Here is a 6,000-nt window from a genome sequence, read left to right as displayed (position 1 = left end):
CATAGTGAGCTCTGCCTCCTGGTTTACCATGGGCAGTCCCTATTTATTCCAGTGGAACTATAGTTAGCAATATGCCCCTTTCACTCTAAAAGAATGTCCTGGTTTAGACAATAAATTATATAGTCACCCCAGCTGTAGTTCTCTAAGTGTGTTAGCTATTAAATGACAGGCAAGGATAGAAATACAAACTGTGTGTGCGTGTGTGTGTGTGTATGTGTGTGTATGTGTGTGTATCTGGGGGAAGGGCTCCTAAAGAATGTAGGCAATCTCCACCCCTTTCTTCATCCATTTCCTTTAAACCCTGTTCTATCCTAGGCTCATTAGAAATTTAGCTGGCAAAGAATTTTATACTGATTATGTTCAGTTAAAACATATACTATGCAGTATTTTTATCATTTTTATATTTGCTGACTTTTGTGACTTTACATTTTCACTAATAGTGTAGCATTCATTTAACATTATTTTTTAAAGTTTTTAATTTTATTTTTATTTTAAAGCCCAGTTGCAACTACCAAGTACTTGACTCAGCTCACAACTAGAAACAGAACATCAAATTTCCCAGCCCACTTAATTTGAAAGCCTGCCAAGATAGGTGAAAGGCCTTATAAATATGTAAAGCAGGAAGTTCAAATTACAGTCAAGTAAATCTCTAGTGATTGATGTTCTTTTCAAAACAATTTTTTAAAAAAAATATGTAAAAAAACAGCACATTATAAGAGCCCCTTACCAAACGTTTCACCAGAATTCAGACTGAACAATGTACTTTGATTATTGTATTTATTTTGGATTTTTACCACTTCTTGGAAGCCAGGAGGAGGCACGGTGGGAGAAAAGAAAAAAAAAAAAGAAAAAAAAAACCTCAGTACCACAGCCATTTTGTTTGTAAGGCAGAGTGATAGAATTCTGTCAGCCAGCAAAGGTTTTTGAAACAGAATTTTTAAGGAGAAAAAAAAGTATGTCCACTGATTTTAACTATTTAAATCATTACTTTATTTTTATTCTTTGCAGAAATAGTAGTTATTATGGCTAATAAATTGTATATTTTCAAGGAATTAAAGCTTGACGAGCAAAAGGAGACATAAATTTACAAGGTACCTCAAATCAAAAACATTTTGATGGAAATAGCTTTCAAATGGTTATATTTGTATCATTATATACCGACTTTTGTGAAAAGAAAAGCAATTTGCTTATGAAAAACATTATATTCCGCAAACCTTCCCCCGCCCCCGTCCTCCCCCCCCCCCCCCCCCCCCCACACACACACAAAACCACATACAAGAAACAAGAGTGTTCCTTAGGACGTTAAAAAGGCATTTTCCTGAGCTAACAGGCAGTCGTGAATGCTATTGTTTTGCAGTGTCACTTAACAGCAAGCTTAGACTTTTGTAATTTGCATGGCTGTGCTTTTAAAAGCCCAGTGTAAAATGGCACACATACTGCATTTCCTTTCCGAGCTGCAGGAGGCGGGGGCACGGGGGATAGTGCAGACTGTAGGGACACTGCCCTCGCAGCCAATCAGAGCACGCCTGCTTGCCATCACAAAGTTGTTAACCCCAGTCTTCTGGCTGCGCTGCCTCCTCTGCTTTTAATCTTCCGTGGATATTTCTCCGATTTTCCCCCAAACGCTCACAGATCCTGGAGGAAGCTACCCCATTCAGCCGCTGATCATGGAAGAAAGTATTACTTTTTATTTACCCAAAATCTTAAAGATGTTTCAAGCTCCATATGCTGCCTGGAGGCTGTTGTTTCTAGGGACACAAGTATCCAGCCTATATTGTTACAATTGTTTTTCAAGAACTGGCTTCTCCTTTGCCTGCAATAAAGGTAAGTTTGTAATTTAAAATATTTATGTCATTAAATCTTTAAAGGAGACACCAGTTAAAAAGGATTTTCATTGTATTTCTTCTAACAAAACCAATCTTTGTATTTTTTTTAGCTTTGATCTGCACATTTTATTTAATCTTGTCTTTTTCTTACCTAAAGAAAAAATAATTTTTTTCATTATTAAAGTGAAATATTCATAATGTAAATTATCCGTTAATTACTGTGAACTACGAGGAACTAAGCTATTTCAAGATGGATTTGTTTTGTGCTAGCAATGTTGGTAGTGCCAAGTATTTGCATATCCTCTTTATAAAAATTACGTATTACCTAATTTGTCCAGGATTAAATTATTAGCAGGCAAACTGATGGATGTAGTTTGTTTGTTGTGTTCTTTAAGGCCTATTGTGGTTTTCTTCATGGATTACTTGGAAAGAAACTACAGAAAAGCTGCCCTTGGTATAACGAAGGTGGAGATGGACATAACCGGGTTTATATTAAGTTATGGCTGTTACTAAATAGTGGATCTTTTATTTGTTGATCAGATCTAAACTTGTGTTCCATGATATTGTTTGAAGCTCTTCATTAGATAATCTTTGTAGATCTATTTTGTTTTTCTCCAAAAAGGTACACTTGGGAGACATTTTGTAATTTGGGGGCATTTTTCTAATTTTTTTTTTTTCTTTTTGCACACGGTGGGAGATCTTTTTTGTTTTGCATTGATCTGTTTGGTGGCGCTGTAGTGCTCCTCACCAATTTGTCAGTTTCACTAAAGAAAAAAGGAGGAAAAGAGGTGGGGCAAGATTTGATCTATTATCTTATCCCTTTATTTCCTTAAAGAAAGTTCAATTTGGTCAGAAGAAATTATTCAGTTGTATGATTTAAATGTTTTGTGCGAACTGTGAACTATGGATGAGAGCAAGGAGCATCAGAGACAGGCATGCAATGTGCAGTTGTGTATTATCTGATATGATTATCTCTAGGTCAGAAGTCCTTCAATAATAAAGCTGCCAGTTTACCCTCTCTTGCCTCAGTAACAGTTTGCTTTTTCCTTATAATACAATATCATACATACTAACGTCTTTTCAATTTAAGAAAATGTTTGAGTTTTAGTTCGCTGAACATTGTAAAAGTTGTATTTCATTTTGAACCTAGGGATTTCTTAAATAACTATTTTTTAAGTTTTTCCTGGGAATTATCTAGTAGTTTGACATATAATAATGCCTTCATTATTGTCTGGTTTATTTTGAAATGACACTTCAATTGAACTTATGTATATCTTTGTTTTTTAAAGGCTAATTTTTTAAAATGAAGTTTTATTGTTGAAAGAATTAAAGTCTAATTTTTAAAGAACATATATACAACTGCTTTTAACATATCTAAATGCAGGATAAGTCTTTTCCATCTTTGTCCTTATTGAGCGTTATCTGCTTAAAGAATATTTAGGCCCAAAGCCTCACAAGAATAAAAATGTCTATTATGATATGACAGGTTTTACTAGCCTCTGTGAACATATTAGTTGTTTTTGAAGACAGTAAGTATGTCTTTCATTCAAAAAGAACATGGGAGGAATCGGTTGTTGTACTAAAATTATATTATTTTGCCAAATAATAAATGAAAAATATATTGAATAATCATGAAAAATAAATAATCTTTACTAATTAAATATAGCATACAGAAAGTAAAACAACAAACAGTATCCTAGACCACCTTTTCATACAATAGATTATTTCTTGAGAGTAAAAATTTCTGTGAGTTATTGTGTTCTTATTCACTTTGACATATGTAAGTGTTCATTCCACTAATCATCTAAAATTCTAAAGTAAAAGAATGTGTGAAAATGACTAAAAATGGTATTTCTGATATTTGTGTCTCTATAATTTACCTGTTTAAGATCCTTTCCTTGAACTTTAAAAATAATTATGTATTATGCCTATATTTCATTTATACTATACTATAAAAACTTAAAAATGTTCACTGTAACATTTTATCTCTGTGAAATTGAAACGTCCCCATCAAGACTAGTTATTACATTATAGATTATTTATTGAATGATATACTGCAGGTATAAACTTATTATCTAACCCTCTGGTTATGATGGAGAGTTTAGTTCCCTAAAGTTGATATACTGAAAACAATATACTTGCCAGTATTTTAAATGCTAAAATATTCTGTTATTCAGCTGGTGATATTTTAAATTTTAATTTGTGAAAACTAAAAATGTTTATGTAAGGTAGCCTCCTTATAAAAAACAAACTGAAGTCCATATGTAACTATGCAATGCTCTTTGTTCTCTCACACCATTGACTGTTACATCATTGATTATGAAGTAACCATTATAGTTAAATCTTCACTTTAAAAAAATCATTCATAGATATTTATGTTAAAGGTATTTTCCTATCTGTGATTCTTAAATCACTATGTAAATAAGGAGGTTTAAATCTACGAGGCAAAAACAGTTCATTATTTTATATTTTTCATTTTTAAATCTATCTTGTGCTTCATTTTAGTTATTCTTTGGATGTTGTCTTTTTTAATTGACAACATTTTTGTAGGCATTTAGTTCATGAGTTTGGTGTGAAAATGATTAGAATTATTATAACAAATGATGCTTTAATCATGAAAAATATTTGTTAAATGTAGCATACAGAAAACTCAGGTTTTCATAGTAATAGTTACTAGATTATGAACAAGTAATTATTTTTTAAAATTCCCATTTTAGTCAACAGTTACACACATTTCTTTCTTGCACACCAGAGAATTTAACAAATAGTAAAATTGACTATATTAAAATATCATATTTTTCATCCTGCCCATAATTCTGATGGAGGGAAGGGTCCATGAGTAGTGAAATGGCCAAAAAACAGGTTGCAGGAAGAAGAAATAAATGATGCCAAAGACATGGAGAATCTGTAAATCAAATTCTAAACAACAAACCTCAGAAAAATGAACTTGAAATTATGAAGGTTGGTCAATAGCAAATAAACTGAGAATTTTATTTAGACTCAATGCAGTAAACCCACATAATTTTCTAATTTATTAATTTGTATTCATTAGTATTGCTAAAGGTTGAGAAAACTTTCAGGTTAACCAAACCTATTAGGAAAGATGAGTTAACAAGGAGAAGAAACATTTATAGAGATAATAAGATGACCTAACATAAAATGCTGAAAATATTAGCCAAGACCAATCTAATATATTTTGGAATGAACTCTTTTATAAGAACAAAAAAAAGCTAAAAATGTTGCCCTCTGAAAACCAACTTTAATACAGGTTTGAAATTGTATGTTCTTAATTTTACCCACTTCTTGTGCATATTTTCTGTACAGATTCATTCACTACTATCCCCAGCATGGTTTTGCCAAGGAAGAGAAGGAAATTATAGACAAAAATGGATGTTTGTATTATGACTTTGTTTTTTCTTTCCAAAAATATTCTCAAATGGAGAATCGAAAGAGAAAGTAAAGCAAAAATATGGTTTCTTTATGGAAAAGATTTTTTTAAAAAAAAATGTACTTGATAGCTTTGTTTAACATTTATTTTTATTTGGGGGTTGGTTTGTTCTAGATTTTCCTCCTGACTGGTATGTGCTATTATGCAAAGATGCTATGATACAATATTAAGAAAAAGAGGAAAAGATCTCTTATGGAGTTTATAGTCCAATATGGTTCAAAGTTCTAAGGATACATTAAATATAAGGTCTTAGATGTGAGAGGTTCCTATCCTATATAATAACAGACTACTATGCAAATCGACCGAATGGCGGAACGACCGGTCGCTATGACACGCACTGACCACCAGGGGGCAGACGCTCAATGCAGGAGCTGCCCCCTGGTGGTCAGTGTGCTCCCACAGGGGAAGCGCCGCTCAGCCAGAAGCACAGCAGCGGTGGCAGGAGCCTCTCCCACCTCTGCGGCAGTGCTAAGGACCCCTTGGCGGACACCCCCTGAGGAGGTCCTGGACTGCGAGAGGGTGTAGGCAAGGCTGAAGGACGCCCCTCCCCCCCCCAAGTGCACGAATGTCATGCACTGGGCCTCTGGTTCGTAATAAAGGCCAAATAAGATCTCTAAAGTAAAAATTTTAAACTTAAATCTGTTTAAACAGTATTTAACAAATGTCCTTCTATTGAAGGACCATTATTTGGTTATCAGATATTCACATATTGAGGGGAAAATAGTT

At 33.4% G+C, this 6,000-nt stretch overlaps 1 protein-coding gene across 1 annotated transcript in view; it reads left to right on the top strand.

The window, feature by feature from the left end:
- Positions 1–1,525: 1,525 nt before the first annotated feature.
- EPC1 (enhancer of polycomb homolog 1) overlaps positions 1,526–6,000 on the top strand; it is a 111,757-nt gene continuing 107,282 nt past the window's right edge. Inside the window, exon 1 of the mRNA XM_070429064.1 lies at positions 1,526–1,824. The gene's annotated coding sequence lies outside the window, so the exon portion shown is untranslated. The remainder of the gene's footprint in view (positions 1,825–6,000) is intronic.

Source organism: Myotis yumanensis, unplaced genomic scaffold (assembly GCF_028538775.1).
Source record: "Myotis yumanensis isolate MYYU_CA2020_CCGP unplaced genomic scaffold, mMyoYum1.0.hap1 SCAF_1, whole genome shotgun sequence".
Taxonomy (NCBI): domain Eukaryota; kingdom Metazoa; phylum Chordata; class Mammalia; order Chiroptera; family Vespertilionidae; genus Myotis; species Myotis yumanensis.
The sequence above is the reverse complement of the archived record's forward strand: the minus strand, read 5'-3'. Positions and strand labels throughout refer to the sequence as shown.